General features: G+C 46.2%; 1 protein-coding gene and 1 pseudogene across 1 annotated transcript in view; both read right to left on the bottom strand.

Annotated features, from left to right (window-relative positions):
- LOC105716985 (peroxiredoxin-2-like) overlaps nt 1-15668 on the bottom strand; it is a 118353-nt pseudogene that overhangs the window by 29387 nt on the left and 73298 nt on the right.
- The window catches only part of SCAF8 (SR-related CTD associated factor 8), a 218261-nt gene continuing 205629 nt past the window's right edge, over nt 3037-15668 (bottom strand). Inside the window, exon 22 of the mRNA XM_064360527.1 lies at nt 3037-3125. The gene's annotated coding sequence lies outside the window, so the exon portion shown is untranslated. The remainder of the gene's footprint in view (nt 3126-15668) is intronic.

Consider the following 15668-nt stretch of genomic DNA (forward strand, 5'->3'; position numbering starts at 1 on the left):
TCAGGGGAGCCTCCATGTCCTCTGCACACCCCTGAGTCTGTGAGTGCCTGTGCAGTGGTGGAGTAAGGGTTGTAGGCAAGTTTGCACGCCTCAGGGCAGGAAGGGAGAAGAAAATAGGAGCTATAAGAAACAGGGCTTCATGGAACTATGTCTTGAGAAGAGAGAAGAGGGACAGTAAAGTGCAAAGATGAAGTAGCAGGCTGGCACGTACCTGCTTATGTTCCCTGGGCGCAGATGCTCGGGCGAGGGAGGAACCCCGGGCGGGCTGCTGTGGGGTTTGTGTCTGATATTAAGGGCTCAACCCCGAGGTGCACACCCACAAAATCTCATTTAGGGTTCAAAGAAGTAACAGAAGGAATGTGTGTGTATACCACATGCGCACCCACAGTGTGAGTTTGGCACACACGAAACCATATGCCCACATGTTTACCCTCTCAAATTTTACAGGGCAAATTAGGAGGCTGGTTCTAATAACATGGCAATAAAACATCAAGCGTTTGTGCTACAGTCTCTCAGCAGGCATGGGAAAACGGTTTATCTTGGATTCCGGGGCAGCCACTAATACAACGAGAAAGTAATAGATGGAGGAACCATCCAGAAACAGCTTCACGGCCACAGAATTTTTCTTCTTATCCACAACAAAGTCTCAAGACTTTGGGCACAGGCTGGAAAACTGCACAGAAATGGGCACTTTCCTGATGTGAGAGATTCACATGGCAGCCTCAGTTCACAGAGGTTTCACCTCGAATTTCTCTGTGGAGGGTTGTACAGGAAGCAGCTGAGTGGAACTCTGGAAGTTAGAGCATGAGGCCAGGCTCAGTGGCTCAGCTTGTAATCCCAGGACTTTGGGAGGCCAAAGCGGGTGGATCATGAGGTCAGGAGATCGAGACCATCCTCGCCAACATAGTAAAACCTCGTCTTTACTAAAAATACAAAAAAATTAGCTGGGCATGCTGGTGTGTGCCTGTAGTCCCAGGTACTCAGGAGGCTGAGGCAGGAGAATCACTTGAACCTGGGAGGCAGAGGTTGCAGGGAGCCAAGATCACACCACTGCACTCCAGCCTGGGCGACAAAGCGAGACTCTGTCTCAAAAAAAAAAAAAATCAGTATTTTTACCAATAACAAGAAGTTTTGGTTTGGGTGTCGTTTCTTGTTTTTTGTTTTTGGAATAGTTGGGGTTTTGCTGTGTTGTCCAGACTGGTCTCAAACTCTTGACTTCACATGATCCTCTAGCCTTGGCCTCCCAAAGTGCTGCGATTATAAGCAGGAGCCATCACATCTATTCTAACAAGAGGTGTTTTTGTGGATTTTTTGTTTGTGCGTTTGAGACACAGTCTCACTCTGTCGCCCAGGCTGGAGTGCAGTGGCATGATCTCAGCTCACTGCAACCTCCACTCCCAGGTTCAAGCGATTCTCCTGCCTCAGCCTCCTGAGTAGCTGGGATTACAGGTGTGCACCACTGTACCCAGCTAATTTTTGTATTTTTAGTAGAGACAGGGTTTCACCATCATGGCCAGGCTGGTCTTGAACTCCTGACTTCGTGATCCATCCGCCTTGGCCTCCCAAAGTGCTGGGATTACAGGTGTGAGCCACCACGCCCAGCCCCTTACCTCCATTTTGTGGATGAGGAAAGCAAGCTAGGAAGAGACAGAGTCCAAGAACCGACAGTCAGTAAGTCGTAGAGCCAGGGGTTGAACCCAGGTCATGAGGCTCCAGGGCCTGTGTCCCTGACCACTGTACTATGCTGCCCCAAGAATGAGGAGGTCCTTGACCTAGAAGGGTGCCCAGTGCAGTGAAAGGAAGGAGAAAGCAAAAATGTCATGTCGCCATGGTGAGTGTGGGGACCAGGTATGTTCAGGGACTCTGGGTACAGGGAGGCGTGTGGCCCGGGGCAATGAGTCCCAGAAAGGCCGCCTGGAGGGGCTGACACATGCTGAGTCCTGCGTGGTAGATGGGGAAGGAAGGGCCAGTGACTGTGCCCCAGACAGAAGGGACAGCAAGAGCAAAGACACAGAGGGACCCGACAGAGGATGAGTCCGAGGATGGCAAAGGGGCGACAGCAATGGGGCTGAGGGGACTGCGGGGTTTGAGCCCCGGCTAGGACACCAGATTTTTTCCTGAGGGACATGGAGACCCATTCAGAGTATTCCCAGGGGAGTGACATGGTTGCACATGAGTTTTATTTTAGGTGGAAGATGGTGAAACTGGACCGGGAAAAGGAGACATATAACAAGGTTAACGCAATGGGCAAAGATGAGCAACGGAGAGTAAGTGAGTTAGAGGGCAGCTTCTTTCTTTATGTATTTATTTTATCAAGACAGAGTCTCACTTTGTTGCCCATGCTGGACTGCAGTGGCGCTATCTCGGTTCACCGCCACCTCCACCTCCCGGGGTCAAGCGATTCTCTTGTCTCAGCCTCCCGAGTAGCTGGGATTACAGGTGCCCACCATCATGCCCGGCTAATTTTTGTATTTTTAGTAGAGACGGGGTTTTGCCATGTTGACCAGGCTGGTCTTGAACTCCTGACCTCAGGTGATCTGCCCACCTTGGCCTCCCAAAGTGCTGAGATCACAAGCATGAGCCACCTCACCCAGTATAGAAGTCGGTTTCTTACAGCGAACTTATTTTCTTTCTATACAAGCAATGACGTGAGAGCCCCTGCATTGTATAGAAGCTGTGACCATTTTGAAATCAACAGAGGGAAGGGAGTCCCTTCTGAAACTTTTTCGAGGGAGCTTAGCCTTTCCAGTTAAACTGCTTATTATCTAATTTTCTTTTCCATAGAGTCTCTGCAGGGACAATGCGGAGAAGGAGCAGGTGAGCAGCTTTCACATCGTCAAGCTGGTAGTGAAGAGCTGCACTTTGAACCTCACCACACCAAGCACCTCGCTTCTCACATCTGAGAAAACCTCGGCTTTAAGGCCAAGGTAGTTAGAGGAGTCCAACCCAGGTGAGATGTTCCCAGTCTCCCTGCTAACCTCAGGACAGCCTGCTCATTGGGAACTTCCAAAGACAAACAGAATTCATTACTGACCTGCTTAAACTTAATCCAGATAGCCGAAGACAAAAGACTTTATATTCTGCTAGAAGCTTCAAAGCTCCAGTATCTTCTGAGTCATTCTGTTCTGGAAGAAAACAACAAATAGCCTTGTTACATTACCCATAGGTGAGTGATCAACCGACAACATTCAGTGAAAAGCTCCCGTTGCACAGATAAGATGAGGCGCAATGCAGAACAAACTATTATGATGATTCACGCAAAATCCTGGTTTTTGAGCTTTTATTTACACAAATAGCAGCTAAACCTAACTCTTCACTGGCTCTAAGGTCGGCAAAAGCATCATCTAATCTTTCTACATGATAGTAGCAAGAAATGATTATAGAGAAAATGTTGGAGGCATTGCATTTGATTAGACTCTGCAATTGAGATGTGTTCATTGAAATATTAACTCCTCAATGGCTAATACATTCCAGTGAATGTGAAACAAAGGACTCTGAGCTTCGTATTTTAGGGTCACAGAACTTTGGAGATGAATGGGATACTCCTTCTCAAAGATGAAAAAATGAGATCCAGGGAGGCGGTCCCACCCACAATGTCACAGCCAGTTATTGACCAAGTCAGAAGTTCATCAACCAGGGCTGTCTGCTACATCAGACTTAACTTAGGTTCACAGTTTTAACGGCTCTTATAAAGGCTTTTGATTCACAAAACACTCCAAATTTCATGCTGACTTTAAACTTTTTATGGATTTATTTATTTATTTATTTTGAGATGGAGTCTCACCTTGTCTCCCAGGCTGGAGTGCAATGGCGTGATCTTGGCTCACTGCAACCTCCGCCTCCCAGGTTCAAGGGATTCTCCAGCCTCAGCCTTCTGAGTAACTGGGATTACAGGCACCCACCACCATGTCCAGCTAATTTTTTTGTATTTTTAATAGCAATGGGGTTTCACCATGTTGGCTAGGCTGGTCTCGAACTCCTGACCTCAAGTGATCTGCCCACCTTAGCCTCCCAAAGTGCTGGGATTACACGCATTAGCCACTGCACCCAGCCTAAACTTATTTTATAATCTTTCTAGATGTGGAAGTAATTTTCATTTTTGCAATGAAATGCTAATAAACAGCTCAAGTCACACTTTTTCATAGAGAAATGAGTCCCCCTAGGGGGTGACGAAAAGGATTCTGCCCTATGACCTCTCATATTTTCGACCAGAGCCTGAGCTGTGTGTGCTAAGTTTCAAGAAGAAACTGCTGCCTCTGAAGGGCAATTTGCCTCTGGGCTCCATAGCATCTTGGAAAACCTTAGGCGTCTGAGCAGTTTGGGATCTGAGGCTAATAGAGTTGAAACCTCTCATTACACTTAAAAACACTGCAGTGGGCCGGGCACCATGGCTCACGCCTGTAATCCCAGCACTTTGGGAGGCTGAGGCAGATGGATCAACTGAGGTCAGGAGTTCGAGACCAACCTGGTCAACATGGTGAAACCCCGTCTCTACTAAAAGCACAAAAAATTAGCCAGGCATGGTGGCAGGTGCCTGTAATCCCAGCTACTCGGGAAGCCGAGGCAGGAGAATCACCTGAACCCGGGAGATGGAGGTTACAGTGAGCCAAGATCAGGCCACTGCACTCCAGCCTGGGCAACAAGAGCGAAAACTCTGTCTCTAACAAAAAAAAAAAAAAAAAGAAAAGAAAAGAAAAAAAGGAAAAGGAAACTGCAGTGGAGTCAAGTGGTCAATCCAAGAAAGAGCTAGGTGTCTAAATCCAGAAAGAAATGTAGGTTAATCGAGCAGCTATTCGCACTGGGCCCTATGACTGCTGCTGTAGGTTTATGATCTCATTCTTTTCACAATAGCTCCCCGAGTGCACATGGGCACTCCTCCATTTTACAAATACGGCACAAAGACCCAGAGAGGCTGAGCTCTTCAGTTCAGTTAATATTGATCTGCGCATCTCCTACATACCAGGCACGGACGTAGGTGCTGAGTATATAAAGGAGAAATAGACAAGCTGCTTGCCCTCAGCGAGCTCACAATCTAGCCAGGAGGAGAGAACGGGATTCAGGCATCTGAATCCAAACTCAGTTTTCTTTTCTTTTTTTTTAAGCAAATTCTTCTAGATCCTGAATCAGAACTAGAACTATGTTGTTCAAAGTGCAGCTTTCAACATATTAAAGAGGTCATGAGATTCTTTTAGTGGGTCTTGATTAGCATTTAAAATATATGTATTTATGTATTTTTTTTTTCTGAGATGGAGTCTTGCTTTGTCACCCAGGCTAGAATGCAGTGGTGCCTTCTCAGCTCATGGCAAGCTCTGCCTCCTGGGTCCAAGGACCATACCTGGCCTGATTAGCATTAAAAATACATGAATGAGGTTGGGTGCGGTGGCTTACGCCTATAATCCCAGCACTTTGGGAGGCTGAGGCGGGTCAGAAGTTCGAGACCAGCCTGGCCAAGATGTGGAAACCCTCCCTGTCTCTACTAAAAATACAAAAATTAGCCAGGCGGGTGGTGTGTGCCTGTAATCTCAGCTATTCGAGAGGCTGAGGCAGGAGAGTCAACTGAACCCGGAGGCAGAGGTTGCAGTACGCTGAGACTACACCACTCCACTCCAGCCTGGGCAAAAAGAGCAAAACTCCGTCTCAAGAAAAAAAAAATTATATATGTGTGTGTGTGTGTGTGTGTGTGTATAGATATATAGATATGAATGAACTAATAAATACAGTAGAACAGAATAGCATAGACTAGAAAATAGTGTGTATGGGCCGGGCACAGTGGCTTACGCCTGTAATCCCAACACTTTGGGAGGCTGAGGAGGGAGGATCACAAGGTCAGGAGATTGAGACCATCCTGGCCAACATGGTGAAACCCTGTCTCTACCAAAACACAGAAAAACTAGCCAGGCGTGGTAGTGTGTGCCTGTAGTCCTAGCTACTTGGGAAGCTGAGGCGGGGGACTCTCTTGAACCAAGGAGGCAGAGGTTGCAGTAAGCTGAGATCGCACCATTGCACTCCAGCCTGGTGACAGAGCAAGACGAAGTCTCAAAAAAAAAAAAAAAGAAAAGAAAATAGTGTGTACGTAGTAAAGGTAAGGAAACTCACAAGGACACATGTCTATGTATCTATAACAATCACATAAACCTCTGTGTGTACTGGTTTGCAGTGTAAACTATCTTTCCTTTTGTAGGCCATGGCAGAAAAAAGTGTGAAATCTCTTTAGTTATAGAATAAAGTGACAAGTGCACTATTAGAGGCTCATACAAAATGGTGAGGGCCAAGAGGAGGGAGTGTCTGCCTAGGGATTAACTAGCAATTAGCTAGAGTGAACTGGTACAATTGTGGTTTGTCACCAAGAGAAGTCTTTTAAAGGTGAGATGCCCAAATTGAATGCCCAGAGCTAGGAAGAGCTGGAGAAGGACTGGTAGGCAGTTTTAGGGATGAGAGAGGAAAACAGAGTCAGAGCTCCTTTCTCTTGTAGACTGGGACACAGGGTGGGCACCCATCAGGCCACGAGGAAGCACCATGACACCAATTCTGCATTTGCATGAGAGTGCCAGACTCAAGAAGATGGAACCCCCAATTCTAGCCCTAATTGCTAGAACCGTGGGAGCTGTCGGAAGACTACAAGCGCTGGCTAGGTCTGGAAGGAACTTCCTACCATCCCACTGCCAAAAGAGTACAGGAGAGCATCAGAGTCTGGAAGGCCAGGAGTGGTTAAGGAGTCAGACTCAGGACCCTTCAAACTATCTTAATCCCAAGAATGGAGCCTCCTTTGGGATGGCAAGTTACGGTGATCTCCCTTATCAGGATATAATTATTAAATTTTCTGTTATTTTAATAAAACTTCCTTCAGACATCTTCTGGGTACCACGTTGATAAGTTGAGGATGCAGAGCAATCCACTAGACTGTGACATGTACACATTTTGTCAGGTTTCTGAGTATGGATTCAAGGCAAGAGAGAAAGCGTCCACCCCCAGAGTGACCTGTGTCATCCATTCATACTGTAAGGCTCTCCGATGTGTGGTATGCAATGACGCGGCCATGACAAGGAGCTCAGGGGCAGTCATATTTTGGTGACTTGGTTATTGCATATTTATCTTTTTTTTTTTTTTCTTTTTAGATAAAGTCTCGCCCTGTAGCCCAGGCTGGAGTGCATTGGTGCAATCTTGGCTCACTGCAACCTCGGCTTCCCAGGTTCAAGCAATTCTCCTGCCTCAGCCTCCTAAGCAGATGGGATACAGGTGCCTGCCACCATGCTCGGCTAATTTTTTGTATCTTTAGTAGAGACGGGTTTTCACCATGTTGGCCAGGCTGGTCTTAAACTCCTGACCTCAGCTGATCCGCCCACCTCAGTCTCCCAAAGCGCTGGGATTACAGGCGTGAGCCACTGCACCTGGCCTACATATTTATCTGTTAACAAGCAGTAATACGAGATTACATCAAGATAAATTATCTTATCCATGATTCATCCAGATTTTCCCCATATAGAATTATGATGATGATGACAAGAACTGGAAACTATACAAAATAATCAGCCTTAAAAACATACAGAAAAATAACCAGATATTTATGTTTTGTTTCTTCGCCCATCGTGTGTGTCAGACTGTACAGATAACAGGGTCTCTAACAAGTTCTCCTTCACTATAGGTTATGGCTAAGCAGAGAACACTAGAGTATGTTGAAATAGAATAATTAGGGCATGATTTTTGTTGTTGTTGAGATAGGGTCTCTCTCTGTCACTTTGGCTGGAGTGCAGTGGTGCAATCACGGCTCAGTGCAGCCTCTATCTCCTGGGTTCCAGTGAGCCTCCCATCTCAGCCTCCAGAGTAGCTGGGACTACATGCATGTGCCACTAGGCCTGGCTAGCTTGTGCACTTTTTTGTAGAGACAGGGTTCCGCCATGTTGCCCAGGCTGGCCTCGAACTCCTGGGCTGAAGCAATCCACCTGCCTTGGCCTCCCGAAGTGTTTGGATTACAGGTGTGAGCCATGGCACCTGACCAGGGCATGATTTTTTATCCCATTTAGAAACATGTAATAGTTCATATGAAAGTGCTTCATGAACAAAAAGGTATCCTGTAAGTATTCACCATTTTCATTATTATCAGTGCTAATAAATTATTTTCAAATAAAAAACTAAAAGTAACACACCTGTAACCCTAGCACTTTGGGAGGCCGAGGTAAGAGGATTGCTTGAGTCCAGGAGTTTGAGACCAGCCTAGGCAATATAGCAAGACCCTGTCTGCATTATTTTTACAAAATAAATAAAATTAAAATTAAAATAAATAAATTAAAAGTAAATGAAATTGTATTCAGTGTTTCCTGATTATGGGGTTTTGCACACACCTTAATTCCAAACCAAGAACTCAGGTTTAACTAACGTGTTCGAGGATCAACATTCATAATAAGGCAGAGAGTTTAATCACAATTGTTGCTCCTAGCGGAAGTGTAGGTGGACTCTGGTTACTAAGTAGGTCCTGTTGTCTTCATCTGATGGATGAAGTAAGAGGAGCAGAGAAGCTAAATGACCTGCCCAGGGTCACACAGTAGTAGAACCAGAGCAGAAAGTCAGACCCTCCTGCCACTAGAGCCCTAGCTTTTTGTTCAAAGCTTGCTCACAGTTTGAGTTGTTGGTTTGCTTTTTCTTACAAAGTCATAAACTGGGCTGGGTGCAGTGGCTCATACCTGTAATCCCAGCACTTTGGGAGGCCAAGGCAGGTAGATCACCTGGGGCCAGGAGTTTGAGACCAGCCTGGCCAATATGGTGAAACCCTGTCTCTACTAAAAATGCAAAAATTAGCCGGCGTGGTGGCGGGCTCCTGTAATTCCAGCTACTCAGAAGGCTGAGGGAATAGAATCGCTTGAACCTGGGAGGCGGAGGTTGTACTGAGTCGAGATGGTGCCATCAGGCTGGGAGACAGATCGAGATTCCATCTCAAATAAATAAATAAATAAATAATAAAAATAAATACAATGTTTCATATCCAAAACGCACAGCCGTTTCTTACTTTCAGGTTTTAGTGAAGTTCAGAGCAACTCAAAACATCCTTTCCCAGCAGGCGTAATCAAGATAAACCCCAGGTAAATTCTACCAAATGGCAAAGCAGAGCCAGCAGTGCCACTGACTGCAGAAAACGTGAGTCTGGGCTCCCGGCCGGCGCTGGCGAAGGCCCGTACTGTACCTCCTGGCTTCACTCCAGAGGCGAGGAAAGCAAGCACGCCACAGAGCACGCAAGCCCGGGTTAGGCGATTCCAGCTCTCCAGAGTCTAACTTCACTCCTTCTTCTGTAGCTGAATAAAAAACTTTGCCCTTTTCTGTTTATTTGCACAGAGGGCCATTTAACATAGGAGCACAAAGAGTGGGGGAAAGCCACAGCCATGTGGACTAGAATGATTTCCAATCACAATAAACACTCCCAAAGAGGGAGGAAGATGGTAAGCGATATATTTCCTCTCTAACATTCTTTAAAATAAATGCACAGCCTTGGAGGAGGCAGCCTGACATGTTTCCACCATACTAATGTGTGGGGAGAGAAACAGATCTTTGTACACGACCTGCACTGTGCCCAGGCTCCACTCCAGACCACGGTTTGGCAACTGGATCCCCAGGAACTGGGTATCTGGAGATTGTCTACAGTGCAGTCCGTCTGGGCTGTTCCGAAATCAACAAGGCTTCATTCCTTTCCATTAGCTCTAGGCAGAGTAACATCCAGGAGGACGCTGTGCTCTGACCTGTTCCACAGAGCCTTCTGCATCCTCCAGGCTGAGTCTCGGGCCGCTGAGAACCGCTGTGATGGTTCAGAAACTCCAATCACAGCGGGCCACAGCCAGGAGTCAGCCAAACCTAAATTCTGGGTTGTCACATTTTGGAGCGGTTCCCCCTGAAGCATGTGAGCAAAATCCACAAAAATGTTAAAGCAACATGTGATTGGTGTGAAAGAATCAAGGATCCTATTTTCTTCATCCACATCTGTGAATCCATCCTTTCAAATGGCTGAGTCCATGTGTCATTCTGCATTACTCACTTTGAACAAGACACAGAAATGCCGGGCATCATGGCATGGGGTACGCTACACACTAGGAAGCTTTAAAACATGACCACCAACAAAAACGCTTGATTCAGACACTGTTGTCAGAAGTGGATAGAAGGAGCCAGATGCAGTGGCTTATGCCTGTAATCCCAGCACTTTGAGGCCAAGGTAGTCAGATCATCTGAGGTCAGGAGTTCAAGACCAGCCTGGTCAACACGGTGAAACCCCATTTCTACTAAAATTACAAAAATTAGCCAGGCATCATGGTGCACACCTGTAGTCCCACCAGAGACTGAGGTTCAGGAGGTTGAGGCACCAGAATCCCTTGAACCCAGAAGGCAGAGGTTGCAATGAGTGGGGACTGCACCACTGCACACTAGCCTGGGCAACACAGCAAGAGTCCATCTCAAAAAAAAAAGGTGGGGAGGTGGGTAGAATAGCAGTCTCTCAAGTCTTTTAGGGCCAGGCACAGTGGCTCAAGCCTGTAATCCCAGCACTTTGGGAGGCCGAGGCAGGCAGATCACCTGAGGTCAGGAGTTCAAGACCAGCCTGGCCAACATGGTGAAAACTGTCTCTACTAAAAGTACAAAAATTAGCTGGGCACGGTGGTGGGCTCCCATAATCCCAGATACTTGGGAGGCTGAAGCAGAAGAAATTTTTGAACCGGGGAGATGGAGGTTGCAGTGAGCCAAGGTCACACCACTGCACTGTAGCCTAGGCAACAGAACAAGACTTAAACAAACAAACAAAAAATCCTTTAGGAAAAAAACTTCTTCATTTTTAAAAGACGACCTCTACGTCTACTCAACACACACCTAACACTAATGACCTGACCACAGAAGGTTTCTATCAGATGGCTAATCCTCGAAAGGCTCTCGAATTCCCATCCTAAACACCTTTCTTTATTACTCAAAGCAGCAGTCCCTGAACTTGTTAAGCTGAAGGATAAAAGGGACATATGGGGGGTACGGGTGATCTATTGCTATTATTAGTGCTGTCCCCTAGAGTTGTGCAGTGCACAGCCTGCGAGACCACATGCAGCAGCCCTGATGATACATAAGTATTAGGTACCAGCATATACTTTCAACTCATGTATTTATAAAGTGTGTATATTATAAAAGCAATATGCATTTTATGTTTCCTATATAGATCACTTCTTTTGCATGTCCCTGTAAATCTTATCGGTCGCCCAATGCTTATTCACTAAGTTTCACTATTCTAAATGAACAGCAATCAGTTACATTTAGTGCCCAATTACTAGGATCTCTTTTCCTTTTCATCTTTGAATATAATTATACTTGGGCCAGGTGCGGTGGCTCACGCCTGTAATCCCAGCAGTTTGAGAGGCCGAGGTGGGTGGATCACCTGAGGTCAGGAGTAGGAGACCAGTCTGACCAACATGGAGAAACTTGGTCTCTACCAAAAATACAAAAAATTAGCTGGGTGTGGTGGCGCACACCCGTAATCTCAGCTACTCGGGAGGCTGAGGTAGGAGTATTGCTTGAACCCGGCAGGTGGAGGTTGTGGTGAGCCAGCCTGGGCAATAGGAGCAAAACTCTGTCTCAAAAAAACAAAACAAAACAAAACAAAAAAACTTGAAAATCATACTTAATTTCACTTGAGGCAACAGTGATCCTTTTTTTCTTTTTGAGACAGGTCTCACTGTCACCCAGGCTGGAGTACAGTGGCGTGATCATGGCTCACTGAAGCTTCAACTTCTTGGGCTCAGAGGATCCTCCCACCTCAACCTCCTGAGTAGCTGGAACTACAGGCACACACCACAATGACCAGCTTTGTTGTTGTTGTTTTTTTTGTATTTCTTCCAGAGACAGGGTTTCACCACTTTGCCCAGAGTGGTCTCAAATTCCCTGGCCTCAAGTAATTCTCCCACCTTGGCCTCCCAAAGTAATGGGATTACAGGCATGAGCCACCATACCCAGCCAGCAGTGAGCTTTGATTTCACCAATAATTGGGGCTGGATTCTAATCCTGCCTTATAAATTTTATTTTATTTTATTTTATTTTTGAGACAAAGTCTCACTCTGTTCCCTAGGCTGGAGTGCAGTGGCGCCATATCAGCTCACTGCCACCTCTGCCTCCTGGGTTCAAGCGATTCTCATGCCTCAGCCTCCCAAGTAACTGGGACTAGAGGCATGCGCCACCATGCCCAGCTAGTTTTTGTATTTTTAGTAGAGGCAGGGTTTCACCAAGATGGGCAGGCTGGTTTCAAACTCCTGACCTCAAGTGATTTGCCGGCCTTGGTCTCCCAGAGTGCTGGGATTACAGGCCTGAGCCACTGTGCCCCTCCAAATTCTGCCTTATAAATTTCTCTCTCAAGTCTCTACTCTCTCAGGCCTTCTCATATCTCCTCTGAGCCATTATATCAGTTTCGTAACTGTTGTTACAACTTCTAATCTCTCCCAAACCAATGTGTCACATTATAGCCAGAATTACTTCCTAAAACACAAATAGGTTTAGGTCACTCCTTCATTTTAGAAACTTGAATGAATATATATTGCCTAGGAGATAGAGTCCAAACAAATCACCATGGTATATGACCCCTTTATAGTCCACTCAGCTTGTCAGTCTGAGCTAACTTGACTCCCAATACTAATCGATAACCATTCAAGCATCCATTCAAGAAAAATGTATTGGGCCCTTATAAAAACACAATGGAATTAAAGAATTATTGAAAAAAATCAGTAAGACCCATTCCTAGATATGAGGGTGCAAATAAGTGGGAAATACAGACATATAAGTATATCATGATACTTGACCATGGTGAGCACAAATTGGCCCCAATCTGTCGTACCAGCCTTATAGCCAGTAAATGCCCACTCATCCATTTTTCCTACATTCCAACAATAATAAACTTTTTGTTATCCAAAAATGTGCCATATTCCAGGCAGATCACCTGAGGTCGGGAGTTTGAGATCAGCCTGACCAACATGGCAAAACCCTGTCTTTACTAAAAATACAAAATTAGCCGGGGGTGGTGGCCCATGCCTATAATCCCAGTTACTTGGGAGGCTGAGGCAGGAGAATCACTTGAACCCGGGAGGCAGAGGTTGCGGTGAGCCGAGATCGCACCATTGCACTCCAGCCTGGGCAACAGTGTGAGACCCCAACTCAAAAAAGAAAAAAAAAAATGTGCCATGTTCTTTGGCATCAACACATTTACTTCATTTCAGTGCTTAGAATGCCCTTCCCTATGTTACTGTCTGGTGTTCTCTTGGCACATTAGTGGGTTAGGAACCAAATGGCAAAGTGGTAAAGGTCAGTAAGAGGGAAGTCAGACCATGGAGCAAGAGGTTCGAGCCACACCACATATAAAGCAGCCAGCCTCTTTGTGCCGATCAAGCCCCGTCTCACCCCCGTGCACCTGTCCCTTTCCCAACGTGGGGGACGGTGGTCTCTCTGTGGCTGAGTTTAGCCCAGACCCCAGAAAATTGTGGTCTCAACAGGGGAGGTGGCAGATGGCAAAGTGGGCCCAGGACAGTGGCACTCTATGTATAAAATGACTTCTTTGGGTGCCTTGCACAGCAAAAGATCCCCTGCAGCTAAATCTCCTGCTTCTTTAGGGCTTGATAACTGAGTATCAGGGCTCCATAAAACTGGCTTCTAGAATTATTTAAGTTTGCCTGGGATCAATATGCTAAGGCCACTGGTATAAACACCAAAGAAAAAAATGAGGAATTCCTGTTTGAAATTAAGTACAAATGACTTTCCTCCTCTTCCTTCTATCCTTCCATCCTTCCCTTCTTTTTAAACAGGGAGAAATTTACTTGTATGACTGGTGGATGTCATTTTTGTATACATCTGAACACATTAAACAATCCATTTAAAAAATCCATTTCAACAAAGTGAAATTAACTTTAGAGTTACTGATTTAGTCTTTACTTATCCAGCAAAAGAGGGTAAGAGGTGGAAGCCGCCCTCAAGAAATTTATAACTAGAGGCTACATTTTTAGCTAGTTAGTCCTGCCATCTCCCTCAAAGTAAGATATTCCAACCTAGAGATACTTATTAGGGAGAAATGTAAATAAATAACTCAATTATTTAATTAAATAAATCGTAAGTCCACAACTCCCTCTAGGCTAAAATTAGTGACTTGTTCGAGAAAAGATGACTTAGCCAAAGCCCAAACGATAGGGAAGTAGACTGGAGTGCGTCCATCTGCAGATTCATTCCTGTACGTGACTATTCACCAAGAGAGGTGGATGAGCGTGGATATAGGCACTTGTCACCGCTGTGGCCACATCCAGGTGAGCCAAGAGGCTGCAGCGCAGGTGGAAATTGCTGATGCCCACCCTGGCCAAAGATGATGTTGGGTGGGTCGGCTGTCTTCCCCCACAGCTAGGATCCACTGGCTCACACATTCTGTGACTGGGGCTCCCAGGAGGCCCTGTCCCCTATTCCCTGGAGCCCCTGCTGGCCCCTTCACTAAGTGCGCTTCCTGGCATACCCACCCCCATCCTGGGGGATGACGATATGAGCATCTCTAGAGAGCAGGTATCGTTTCACGGTCAGGCTGGAGTGCAGTGGCATGATCTCAGCTACTGCAACCTCTGCCTCTCGGGTTCAAGCAATTTTCCTACCTCAGCCTCCTGAGTAGCTGGGACTACAGGCACATGCCACCACACCTGACTAATTTTTTGTACTTTTTAGTAGAGACAGGGTTTCACCATGTTGGACAGGACAGTCTCGATCTCCTGACCTTGTGATCCGCCCGCCTCGGCCTCCCAAAGTGCGAGGATCATAGGCGTGAGCCACCGCGCTCGGCCGTTTCATGTCCTTTTTACACTAACTCCATCTTTTCCCTGGGAGATGCTCGCAGGGTCTGCAGTTGGGTCAGGTTTTGTGTCTTGGAGGCTTCAAACTTCTTCAGGCAAACCTCATGAAGTCAGTGCTGAGGGATGTTATCTTCATTTCACAAAAGAGAAAGCTGAGATGCAGGGCGGCTCACCAAAAAGATATTTAGTCAGTAAAAGCCATTCCAGTAAGTTATGAAGAAAACCAAAGATATGCCGTGAAAGTTTGAAGAAAGCACATTCCAGCGTGGCGGTTTCCCCCTCTGCAAAACGCAGAGGCCCATCCACACTCCCACACGGCCACCGCCGTTTCAGAATCCCAAGCCAACTTTGCTTCCCGACTCTTTACGTGCAGAAAGTAAACAGCACCACTTTTGAAATCATTATGTAAAATTAACTTCAAAGAAACAAGAAACACAAGCTAATAAACGAGGAGGCTGGGTGGGGGCGAGTTTCAGAAGTCCCATTCTTCCATATCCAACCCCCACCGCTTTTCCGACTGAATGCAATTTTTGCCCAGAAAGCAACTTTGTCTGCAGAGACTACCCTATACTTGGGAAGGAAGAACGTAAGTAACAAGGTGCAAGCATCAGCGTAAGTTTCAACTTCAAAAGGAGTATAATCACCGTTTCTGTAAACTCTCCCCTTCAGGATAAACAACTGTGTTCCCAGGTTGGAGATGAGTCATGTCCCATCCCCAGAGTCCTCCAAACCACACATTCCTCTTCCTGTCCCCGGCAGTCATTTGCATACATCCTAACCTAAACCAGGGCCCGCTTATAAAAGGGCTTGTGTTTAACTTTCTTCTATTTAATTCCAGTGCTTTCTTCCAGC

This window comes from Aotus nancymaae, unplaced genomic scaffold, assembly GCF_030222135.1.
Source record: "Aotus nancymaae isolate 86718 unplaced genomic scaffold, 86718_ANA_hifiasm-v0.15.2.pri h1tg000040l, whole genome shotgun sequence".
Lineage (NCBI taxonomy): Eukaryota > Metazoa > Chordata > Mammalia > Primates > Aotidae > Aotus > Aotus nancymaae.